The following is a 13336-nucleotide window of genomic DNA, read 5'->3' on the forward strand; positions in this document are numbered from 1 at the left end:
CACACCTGCGACAAAGTGTCGTAATGAAAGCTTGTCGAGGAACTTGGAGGGCCGTGCCCGAGGTCTCGTCTCTGTTTGTACGAAAACTTGCGACCTCTTGGCGCGACATCAAAGCAACGAGTCACGGACGCCCCAGCGAACGAATCTTGAACGAGTGTACACCGGCGTTTGATAGCTTGTTTTTCTAACCATCGTAAGTAAGCGTGCGCTGGACGCTTGAAAAACTTTCCCAGATATGACAGATCGCCAACTGTATTTTCAATTCTCAAAAGTTCAAAGAATTAATCCAAGCTCCTTCGAGCTGACGCTCGTGTATTATGTATCTGCCAAATTCCTGTATCGTCTAGACATAAACCTAACGAGCGAAAATGGCGAGACAACGCGGCGGAATTTCGTCGGGCGCGTTTCGGGCAATGTCAAACACCTTGGGGGTTACAAATAATTTTTAAACGGCCTCGATGATACAGAAAATTCACAGCCGATCGTTCCAACGCTTTACGAGATTGCGTGCGCGACCGTGTTGGAGTTAGACCGTTCACTTTGAAGGGATATTATGTCATTGCGCCAACAGCCAGTCCAAGATCAAAGCGAATCGAATTTTTTCATGGTGTCTGGCCGCGACGTTCACCCGTGGCGGGGACAAAAGAAAATTACGTAGCGTAATCAACCCCTCAGCAGCATGTTTTAAAAACGAATTTATTTCAACGCAATTTACGAGCCGGTGGTAGCCAGTTTTCATTCGTAAACAGTTTTGTTAATTGCTTCTGAAAACAATATATGAGCAACGTTTACGGGCAAATCGGACCGTGTAACGCGTTCAGGAGCCAAGCGGTGTTGCGATCGAAACGTAAATCACCCTCCTCTTTTTCAACGTGTAAAATAACACGTGACGCAAGTCAACGCTTTTTGCGCCGTAGCGGTGTCCACAACGGGCACGCTGGATAGGACGACAGAAATCGAAATCGTACGAAAAGTTACTTTACCTAGCGAAGCGCGATATCGAAGTTAACGGTCGAAGCGTTTCTCGAGAAATCAATCGGAGAATGGCCTCGTTAATCTGGCGGGGTGGTTTCTGGATGCTCGGTTGCTCTTACATCACGTAATAGTATCGGGCCATCCCCCCGTTGGCCTTAACCCCCACAACGTCTTCCCCGCGGCAACTCTTCGGACCGAACTACCCTCTCCTCTTCCTCCTCCTCCTCCTCCTCCTCCTCTTTCTTCTCTCTCTCTCTCTCTCTGTCTCTCTCTCTTTCGCTCTCCGCCGTTTCCCAGCTAAGTCTGCGAGTGACTGAGTGGTTATTTAGGTAAGAGCCAGTCTCTCCCCGCGCAGAAGCTACCACCCACCCCTCGCGCAGCCCCTCGCTTAAGTAATGGTCCCGCAACATATTGTGCAAAGAAAAACTCGCTCGCTTATTTACGCTACTCCGCTTGACGAGGAGAGCGACGAGGAGAGCGAGTCTCTTCCGACTTGTTTGAGGCTCGATTAGACGAGAAAAGATTGTCGATCGAGATAAATACCCACGACGCGGAGAGCTCTCGGGACCGGCGAGAGAGATTAGACAGCGATTAAGTTCAAAAATATCGTGCCGCGTCAACTTATCGTGCCGAGTGGCCGAATTCTCATTCTCAATGTTCAAAGTTCGTAAAACAATTCACTGGAGAATCATTTTTCCAGAAACGCGCTTTCCATTAATCCAAGAGTTCATTCGACGAATGGTATCTATTATTTCGGTTCCAAAAGTACTTGTTTCTCCTCCGTCTCTCCCTCGACCGATCTCACCTTCGAGTGCCAAACACTCGGGAGCTCGATCCGTCTCAAAAAAAAAAAAAAAAAAAAAAAGAAAAAGAAAGAAGTCTTCCATCAGCGAATTAATGGGAGAAAGATCGAACGGCAAGCGTCATTCGATAGCGATTTGCATCGTAATGCGTGCACCCTGCCCGCTCTATCCTCCCCCTGCCCTCGGTGGGTAGAGTTGACGCAACAAAAATAACATCGGGCAGACCAAGGGAAGCTGATACGTGCTGCTCCTACTAATGCTGGCCTATCCGTACAAATAGCTGCTACTCAACCGGCATAATTACGGATTAGATGAACGGAAGATAGCTCTTAACTGCTGCGCGCGAAGGGTGGTTGCGGATCGCGGGATGACCGCCAGCATCAGCAGCGGGATCAATCGGCGTGCACGCGATTCTGCACGCACACGCGTGCCAGCCACTCTCAGCCTCGGTACCAACGATACCTTCTCGCGTCTCGCGTGGTACCGTGTGGCAGAGCAAGCTGGCACGTGTCGAGGCGTCGGTGCACGTGCGACTCTGTCGAAAATCGATATATTCTTCCTCTGTTCCACCCCTCGGCAATATCGGCCACCTCGTATATTATTTTAACGCGCTTTAAGCTAACCACCCTCCCCGAACCGATTCACGCGATCCGTCGAACGCACGAATTTGTCCATCGTCGCGCAAGTACTGCAAGTTCCCATGACGCGTAAATCGCTTAATGATTCTCGCCACGCTCACGATTTTCCCATTGTACATACGCGTTGCGTTATACCGTGGTGTCATCTTCTTTCATACGAAGATTAGACAGTGGTGATTCTCGGCACGAATTGACGATCAACGAGCATGATAGGAAAATAATCGAAAACGTTCCGCTTCTCAAGACTCAAAACACAATAGTCCGCGTGTTTTCGTTACGATTCGAGAGAGAACAAAAAAAAAAAGGATACGCGGAGGGTTGGACGTTCCGGGCGCGGCGGCGATTTAATTAATTTTTAAACGAAAGACAAGAACGATCGGCGCGCAACGGTCGAACAATGGGAGCACTTGAGCAATAAACAAAAACGGGTACGCGGACGTCGATGGAACAGTCAGCGGCGACACGCGAGAGAACGGGTAGGGTAGAGATGATCTGATTACGACCGCATCATGGGAAAGTCAACTCGCAAAGCGAGGGTAGAAACTCGATTCATCCTATCGTATCCTATTGTGCGAGCTCTGTCACCGATGCGTATAATTCGAAGGGATCGGGCGCGCGTCCGCACGCTTCGGCATTAATTTCCAGCACAAAAAGGTGCAGCAGCACACGGCGAACGATCCGCGCCGCGCATCGTTCCAGGGCGCACGCGATCGAAATTTCGAACGCGAGCCATTAGCGTCCACCCCTCCTCTCCCGCGGAAGCTACGTTCCTCTTGTACGCTGGCTCTCGGATTCCGCTGCTCCTGGCAGCGGCGTCGGATCGATAAAGATCGAAAACCAGAGGGGCTGGCTCGGTGGAGGGATCATCAATCGTCCGGCGAGAAATTTGGGAATCTGGGAAAAGCGCAGAGGCGAGTTTCGTTCCGTGTCGAGGAAGATCAACGAACGGGCGAACGAGAGAGAGTAAACGAGAATCGGACGCATTAGGAGGTCGCAGGAAAACGGGAAACGGCCTGGCGACAGGAAGAAACCACGAAGAAAAGACGGCCCACAATGGGCCGTTTATCAAAAGTCGTGATACCGAGCGCTGGCCGCGCCTTTCCGGCCGCGCGGTCCATCAATAAAACCAAGTGATTTAGCGAGTCCCTGGCGGGCGTACGGGGAAAAGCAAGGTGGCGGAGCACGAATTTCCAAGATAAAGGGGTCAACAATGGACGGTAACCAATGGTTGGTATTCGGCCAGTGTCGAAACGCCGCCTTCCAATCACTCGCCGATAACAATGCCCCCCAGTCTGGTTTATAAATCCGCGCATTGTTGCCAACTTAAAAGCTCTCGCGACAAGAGAGTAAGAGAGAGAGAAAGGAGGGGGGGGGGGAGGGAGGAAGGGACGTAGAGCAGGCTAAGACTAGGGGGAGAGAATCTACTCAAGATCTCGGGCGTTGAAAGCACCGTCGGAAAGGTAGACGAGGAGAGAAAGAGAGAGAGAGAGAGAGAGAGAGAGAGAGAACTAGAAGAAGAGGTGAACGAATGGAAAAGAGGAACGAAGGCGGGAAGCGTGGGTGTTTAAAGAGTGGAAGCGAGAAGATGGTGGCAGAGCTTGAGAGCCGTGTAAAAGCATTGAGAGCACTTTAATGAATACGATTAGGGGCGTTAACTGTGAAGGATTGCCAAGCCGAAGAAAGCGCCACGGCAGGGAAAGCTCTTTTCCGGCGCCTTCGACCGAGCCCAGGCTAGGTCCTTCGTCCTCTCGTCGCTGAGGAAATTTTCGGTCAACTGTGCGATCGCTCGCTCGGTTCACTACCGCGAACATCCTTGCCGTGAAATTCCATCGGTATTCTCTTACCAGAACTCTCCTCCTCGACGATGATCTATCATCGTGCGCGTGAAAATTTCGACTGTCGCGATCGATGTTGTCGGGTTGTTTCTTCAGAGGCAGCACGTTTGCGCGTATCTTTCCGCGCCCGAATTCGTCGAACTGACGCAACGACGTCTTCTGTGTTTCTTTTTCTGTCTTTCGTGACGCCACGAAGCAATTAAGCGTTCGACATTACTTAAATTAACTCCGCGAATCAAGGCATGCAGCCGAGGTCATCTACTTTGTCGTCCACGAGAAACGCAAGCTGGAAAAACATTTGCCTCAGGGCGGACGTATCGTCGGCAGATGCCGTTATCTCTCCGACTGAATATACGATGTCGCGTTATCAGCATGCGAACGACAAACCCACTTCCTATGCACATTCTTGTTTCTTTCTCGTCAGTTCAGCCTACCGGGAATAATCTGCCTCATTAGCGAACCGATAGAAACCAGCTGCCTACGCGAACCCAGTTGCCCATTCACTCGCGTTCCACGATGGAAAATTGGCCACGTGTGGTTGCCGTTTAACGGTGGTAAACCGATGCTTTTCATAGGTCCAATTAACAGCGATATCTTAACTTAAGCCGTGTTGGACATCTCTTCGACGTTACCTGCCAAAATGTGCCGTATGCAAGATTTGTTAATTTATCGCCACGAGCGATTAGTCAGCGACGCTTGCGTTTCCAAACAAATTCTACAACCATCCAGCCATCCTTGCTACGCGGCATAAACAGAAAAATCGAAATTCGATCTGATCGCTACGTCGAAAATAAAATCGTAAAGTTACAGTTCTCCGGTTACTGGCAAAAACAGCTGTCAGCTGTTGAAGAGATGAAGAATCCGTCCGTCGCACGCGCGATCTCGAACGCGTACGCAATAATCGCACGGTCTTCAATCTCGGAACTGATCGCAGCAACGGGCCGTATTACTTGCGGCCATCGTGTCCAACTCCATTTCCGGTTGCGACCGATGCCCCCGTGTCGAGAGTCAGTCCAGGCTGCGAACACGGGGAGAGAGAGAGAGAGAGAGAGAGAGAGAGAGAGAGAGAGAGAGAGAGAGAGAGAGAGAGACGAAAAGAGGAAGTGCGAGCGGGAGAGAGATAGGCAAACACGCACACAGGACACACGACCACGCGTCGTCGTCCGTCAAGGCAGTACGCAAATGCGCGCGTACGTGTGAACGACGTGACGCTGGGTGCCTGCCACTCGACTCAACCGCACTAGCTGACTCCACGCAATTATAGATCCCTAATTACGAACCCGCATACCCTGCTCGGTACACCTATCCCTCTCTCGTTTCCACCCTCTGATCGCTCTTTATCCAGCCTCCCTTTCTGCAACCCTAACTCCAACATCCCCGGTCCTCTCTTCACCTTCTACTCTCGGCGCTACTATTACTACTCGCGCCCGTATCTCAATCCCTCCTCCACAGTCACTCCTCGCCTCTATCGGTTTCTCCGTTCCGCTTCTCCTCTTCCTTCATCTCCACTTTCTGCACTGATTCGTGTTTTTCCCTTCCGTTCCACGAGAAGAGAAGAGAGAGCCGGCCTACCACCCAACCGTCGTTCCAGTCGTTCCAGTCGTTCCCGTCGTTCCCTCTTCCTTCTCCGTCTCTGCCATCTCACTTCAGTTCGGTTAATTAACTCCCACCTCATTAACGTGCCCGACCGAGCAACATTCTCTTCTGCGGAGAGTAAGCAATCCATCGAGAGCGCTACCGTGTATCCCGTCGCGCGTCCCTCTCTCCCTCTCCCACTCAAACCATCCCCCTTCCTTCAGTGATACTCCGTGTTATCAATAATTGTTTTTGACCGACTCTCTCTGATGGCCAATCTTGCGTTCGGCATTATACGCGACGTCACGGCTAAGAGGTTGCATGATCCATAATCGACGTCGGTGTATGTACGTGTATGTACGTGTGCACGCGGGAGCTTGCGCGCGCACGCCAGTAGAGCAGGGGCGCCACGCGCGAGTGTACGAGAGCACTCTTACGGAGAATCTAATTAAAGTTTGATCTTATTACGTCGAAATATAATGATATCTGGTTTATAACGCGTTTAGTAATTTTATGCGGAGAGGGATACGGCAAGTTAATTAAGCGCGTGCACTTAAGTCGCATGCGCGTTCGTAAATATTGTTTTACTCGTTTTCTCTCTACTTTTCTCTTTCTCTTTTTCTTTTTCATGTGTGTGTATGTGTGTGTATGTGTCTCTTTCTATATATACACATATATATATATTTTTTTTTTTTCTGTTCACCACATACTTTCACGTATATTCATCTGTCGAAACTTGCCAATTTCCGTGCCTCTTCTTTCTTCCCTCTCGAATGCACGATAATATATTATCGGACCGTTTACGGTTGGCTCCATGTCGTTCGAGTCCTGTTTCAATTCATTTAGATACGCATTCTAATTAAGCCAGACTCGAAGATGAACGTCGATTCGTTCTGTCGAACAATAAGCGCGTACCGCTTCGTTGCCTGTTCTGATCGAACGTCGAGGCTGACAGCGCGAATCGCGAACGAAAATCACGCCAATTAACGAACAACATCGGCACCGAAGCGGACGCCGAAGCGAATTTCAAAATCGAGCTTCGACGTGTACGAGGTTGAAAATTTTTTCGCTTCTTGCGCGAAAAAGAAAGGAGAGAGTTTCGCGTATTTTTCAAAAAAATTGCGAACACTAGACGGTGTCACGAGATATCGGATATCGAGTAAATGAACACTCGTGTCCCCCGACAGAGTGACTGATACACGCGACCCGAAAGCTTTAGCTATTTTTAAATATTAAACCTCGGATGGAGAAATTAGTCGATGACCCAGACAGCTTAATTGACAAGTCGAAGAATCGATTCGGTCGCCAAGTCTTCCCTGGAAACCGTACATTCTCGTACCACAGAAGTTACAATTGACTTTGCCTGGATCAAATTGATCTTTTTTGCGAGTGCGATCTACTGTACTTTCGCAACCTCGGTGATGATTCAGTCTACGAAACGATCGAACATTCACGACTTAGTTACAAATGTTTACGCGAACCATTTGTGATCCAGCGAGCGACATTAATCGGCACCGATGGATTTCTACTTGCACGCGAGACAGAGTCAGAGAGAAAAAGAGAGAAGTATATTGACGTCAGATTTTAAAAAGGAAGTCCGAGGGAAATAAGAAATAAGCGTGTGGGTCGAGAAATGAGTAGATTTAAATCCTGCCAGGTTCGAACTAACAAGTACACGGTGGGTACCAGGTTAACGTGTTCCCGGACGACATTTCAAATCGCCTTAAATATTTATTTCGCGCCACCACCTCGGGATTTTTTACGTCGCTTTGCGTCATTAACGAGGAGTAACCTCGTTTGTGAGACGGCTGCTGGCTCCGGGGTTCTTTTGACGATAGCACGATCCCGCACCGACACACCGCTGGATATTAAGGAGCTATTCACGGTTTCAAGATCGCGATCGTGGTCTCGTCGCGCATCGCCTCTCGGAACGACCTTAGTTCGGGTTGGAAAGAAGATTGAGAAGGTAGTCGAAAATGGATGAAAAATAAGCGGATAGTTTTACGAACCAAGTTACTTAGACCCAATTAAGTCGAGTTTACGTTCAAGCCACGTAACACTCGCAGCTTCTACGTATCAAAGAGAGAGGATCGAAGGAGTAGGGGTCAGGGATGTTGAAGATGAAGCAAATGAGAGGAAGAGGGAGAGAGAGAGAGAGAGAGAGAGAGAGAAAGAGGAGGACGATGGGAGTTCAGTTTCCCCCTGCTAAGAGGGTTTGCTTGTATCCCTCGAGATGCGCATACGTCATCCGATTAAAATTAGTAATTAGCTAATTAACTTAAAGCACGCAGCGCTCTCGGCTAAGTAAGTTGACCGCCTGATTATGATGCATCGCTTCCGAGTTCGAATCTGCGCGGGCGTTTCGCGGGTAGCTCGCGGCACCGACCAGAAGAAAGATGGTATATAGAGAAAAGAACGAGAGAAAAAAGGCGGTGATCCTGACGGAAGTAAGAAAATGGGAAAAAGTAAGTAGCGCGCTAGATGGAGAGAGTGCTACGTTCCCGGCGAGTATTATTCCTGACGATTTATTTCTCGAGTTACCAACTGCTTATCACGGTTTTGCCTTGACGGTTTCTTAAAAGCAAAGTTACCATTCTCCTCGTCGATCGGGCTTGTAACGCGCGCCTCGCTTGCGTTTCTCCCTCCCCCCGAATTCATTGCAAACAAAGAAAATCGATAGAGTCGTTCCCGAAAATCTTCCCGATCCTCGAACAGTCGCCAAGATATCTCAATTCTCAACATTGATCGATCGACTTGGCGAATGTGATCGTGAGCAGTGCCGACAAGCAGTCTGGCTATCGCTAACGTAGAGATCGTTGTTGCGTATCGTATACCGCGTGTCTCGGCTCGCAAATTCCACTTTCGCCGTACGTTCACGCGGAGGCCAGTGACGTGAGTGGAAAATTGATATATGCACGGAGTGATATCTCCGTGGAAAAGTGTACGGTATCGTGGTATCCGCAGTAGCGCGAGCGAAGGGACGCGCGTCGTCGAGAGTGATTCAGAAGTGCTTTCTCGTGTTCCTTAACTAACCGTTCGTCGGTCCTGTGGACGCATCGCGTCGCGACGACCGTACTCGCCCCAAGTAGGATCGCGACAAGGACCAGGCTAAAGGTCCTTCCCCTCTCTCTCTCTCTCTCTCTCTTTCTCCCTCTCCCTTCCGTCTTTTCCTTTTCACTTCTGGCAATTCCTCTTTCCGATACTCAGCGGCTGTTTCAGCTTTGCGAATCTTCTCCGTCGTCGTTACACGTTTTCCGCGTTCGTGCTCGTCCCGTTCGCGAATAATTACGAATAATCATTCCGACACGGCCGTTTATTGCATTTGCATTGCGTTTACGCTTCAGGTGATGTTGGCTCGTTTTAATGTTGCGAATAATTTCATCTAGCGCATAAACAGACAATAAAATAAATCGGAGTTTATTAATATTAATATTAAAATGTTTATATGAAGTTCAAATATAGTCTGTTATTTAACGGTAACGAATCCCCGACTAATTAGCGTGGGCGTATAAATTTCGCGTGAAGGATCTCGATAGAATCCGGGATGAAATTTGAAACTCGCAGCCTGGTATTTTCGTATCGCGCTCCCCGGACAGGATTTCCTAACGTGCTAATTTACTTTTCACGACTTTGAGGAGACAAGCGAGAACCCTTAGAGACAGATTCGCGGTTTCATCCCCTAAGTGACAGTAATGTGGCCAGGATTGCGGCCACTGGAAAGTCTCGCAAGCGATATATCATCGTTAAAGGAATGTAAAAGATGTCTCTACGCTACTCCTTCATCGTTCCCCTTTACCCTTCTATCGCCAACAGTCGGACAAACATTTATTTTGCAAACCGAGAATTACACAGCATCGATTCCTAGACCTAGTCGAAGCGATCGATAAACGTAGACAGTTGATAAAATGTCTACTCGATTCGAAATCGTTCTTTGAACTAGGGACAATGAACGCAAGCAGCGACAAGATTTTCTATATCGACACGGTTTCTCTCTCCTGTAATGGGACCCGTATGTGTAATTTGCCGCTGGATCAACGGTTGTATCTCGATTAGAATTTCTTTGTACCCTCATACACGATGTACATGTGCCTTCCTCCCCCTTTCTCTCTCCCTGTGCTCTGCGTGTCTTCCAACGAAATCCTCGCGGACCAATGCGGGCACCTACAACGTTGCCATCCACGGATCCGTTTCAACAAACCATTAACATTAAATCCAGCCGAGCCATTAAACGAGCCCACATTTCGTCACCATCGGAAAAATTCCATGACACCGTCCTCTCTCTCCTAACGAATCCAATACTTCTTCCTCTCCCCCTGCGGCTTCGCGTCTCGTTAGCTGCGCCCGTTAGCAAAGTGACTGGCCGAGCGAAAAATGAGCAGCGAATAAATCATAGTTCCTGATATCGATCGACCAACATAACGACAGAGCCATAGAGCACCAACAACGGCACCACCAGCGATCGGAGGAACCCTGAGAACACACTTGGAATCGAACGCCTCGCCGCGTTCAAATCCAAAGATCCACGGTTGTTCGCGCGAGCTCGTCCATTTTCACGATCACGGCACGGTCACGAACTTCAAACTCTGTTCGATTGGTTGGTTGGCATTATAGCTGGCTGTAATTAGTGTACGAAACTGAGGGGTGAGAGGGAGGGAGCGGGGAGAGACCAGGGAGGAGGGATGGCAGCATACGTGTAATGCTCACGTTAATTACCTGACATGTTTAGCATGCATTACATCCACGTATACGCGGTAGCAGCGCCGACCCATCCTGACTGACTACCTGCTCGCCTGTTACGCTCTACCTACATGTATCCGTAGCCGAACCAAGCGCACGCCGCCCAAGTAATGAGCGAAACGAGAGAATTTTCCCCTAAGTTCCTCTAGCACGAACTTGAAATTGAAAGGAACCCACCAGCTAATATTAAGGCAACTATACATTGCTCGTTATTGCTTGCTTCATTTCTTCTCCTCTCTCTTTCATCCTCTGTTCTAACTCTTTAGGCTCAGTGCAAAGGAATTACGCGAACGTCGTTACAATTTCGCGTCAGTCACGTTACGCAATCTGATAAATTTATACGGCGTTTCTACGCCATGTAACAGACACGAGCGCGTAAAATTATTTTAAAAATAATAATTTTACTCAATTATTTTAGAAATTCACAGTTTGAATTCTTTTTCCTTCCATCCTTCCTATCTTTCTATCTTACCATCTTTCTAGCTTCTATCCCTTTTCATATTTGAGCAACTACAATCTTTTTTGATCGTGGAATAGATACATTTTACATAAGAAGTATATAATCAATTACTATTACTTTTGTATGATGCTAAAAATAGGACTCCAGTTACCTGCTTGTCTGGTATGGATTTATTTAAATTTTAACATTACCACCACCAGCGGAGCCATTAAGTTTCATCGTTACGCTCTTTCGTCCATTCAACATGTTCATTTGAACGAGAACGAAGAGATTTAACGATCGGACAAATACAAATCTGTCGTTAAATCGAATCAAACTCGAAGGTCGATCCCGTAGAGTTCATTTATAAATAATCCGACCGGATATTGGAATTACTAAAGGAACGACAAGATTCCCTGGTACACGTTCTCTGCTATTACTTTATTCAGTTGACGAAAACTGTCTCGATCGAAACACAGCGCGCGAAATGTATCATAAAATTTTCACACCGCGACGATCAATCGGATGGGAAAAAACGATTAGAATCCGTAGCCGAAAGAACGATTAATGCTGCGGAAAAGGTAAATGGACGGTGAAGTGGACACGAGCGGCCGTTACGATCAGCTATCCGAAATAATGCATAGAACGTAGAGTGCACGTAACGGAATAACAATTTCCTACTGCATTAATTAGAGGTCGACGAGGCGTGAAATCGAGGTTTACGAAGCGTCAACTAGTTTTACACATCGCGACGGAATAATAACGTCGCGACACGACTAGAATCCCGAATACATTACCTAGCCAGCGCGACCGCGACCTCTGCTGGATCGCTGAAAACCAAGGGATCAAGGGGCGGCCGGTGACCCCCCTGCAACCGCGGCGGTGGTCCGTAATGATTAACGACGAGCGTTAATGCCCGAAATTCGATCGCCATGCAGCAATTATCGCAAACACAGGCGAGACTAGGCGCGAGATATCCGACGCCTTGAAACAAAAAAAAAAAAAGAAAGGAAAAGCAGCGAGCGTGAACGACTGGAAGATCGTCGAAACGAACGTACGTACGACAAAAACACTCGCGATGCAAACGAGAATACAGTTACTCTTCGTACGCTGTAATTTTAATTTGACACGTAGAACGTTCGCAAAATTGCGGTGTTTAATTGCGATCAACCGTGTAATGACCGGCAGCGGTCAATTAACACTTCCAAGATCGGCGTGCACGTGTAGGTGCGCGACAGCAAGACCATACGGCACGTACACCGTGAAAACCGGTCGTCGAGTATGTATGTATTGAACGAGTATACGAGTACACGTAACACGCGAAGTAGACGCCTGGAATTGGCGTTTTTTGTTTCCCGATATCAATTTCGGAGCGACGATGAGGGGCTTTTAATTGGGACTGGCGATGCTGGTTGGCAGTGGCGACGTTGCTGATGGCGACCGAATCGTCCATCGACAGTAATGGAACGCGATAAATGCAAGCAAATCTCGATGTAGAGAGATCCGCTATTTTTTTTTTTTTTTTTTCTTCTTTCTTTTCGATGAATACGGCCTATCCAAAAATTAACCGTCAAGTGGGGACATTGAATGACGAAACTGTCGATTTCGTATCGATTTTAACGATTTATGGCGCTCGGTTGTTCAAGGATGTAAAGAAATGGAAAAGTTGAAAGTATCTACTTATACATGCGTATATCCTCAAAAAATTGAAACGAAAAGTTATGAATATTATTTCAAATAAATACTATATATTGCATCTATCCCATGATTATCTGTAACATTTAAATTCTGTTCAAACGCAATATTATCGACAGTACTTCCGAATGCTATTTGGTTCTCGAGGGGAAAAAAAAAATTGCTGATATGATACTTTCTCGCTAAGATAGCAAAGCATCGTTTTCTACTACAAACGTAAGTCTGTATCAATCGATGAAAAATAGACGCTAATATTTGAAAGTTTACTTCGAAAGTTTTACTTTTGGCGGCGCCAAAAGAATCATTATCGGCTGCAATAACTCATCAACAAACTATGAATAGACGTCGTCGTCCAGTTCCTTTCACATTTTGTTGTTCTCGCTGCATTCTACGAATCTCACGTTTCGTGGTTATGTTATATCAATAATTTCGAAAAATTTGTATTTAAGACTTGTATCGATATCGGTACAAAAAAGAATATCAAAATATTACAACTATAAGGCAACGCAATCTAAAAGCGGGAAAATTCATTGGCGACCGTTTGAAAGGACAACTAGTAACTCGAAAAATACCTTTGTCATTTTTGGCGATGATTGCTTCTCGCAGCGATACAATAACTTCGCCCGCAGCAGGTCTCGC

Source organism: Frieseomelitta varia, unplaced genomic scaffold, assembly GCF_011392965.1.
Source record: "Frieseomelitta varia isolate USP_RPSP 00005682 unplaced genomic scaffold, Fvar_1.2 scaffold_483, whole genome shotgun sequence".
NCBI classification, from domain to species: Eukaryota; Metazoa; Arthropoda; class Insecta; order Hymenoptera; family Apidae; genus Frieseomelitta; species Frieseomelitta varia.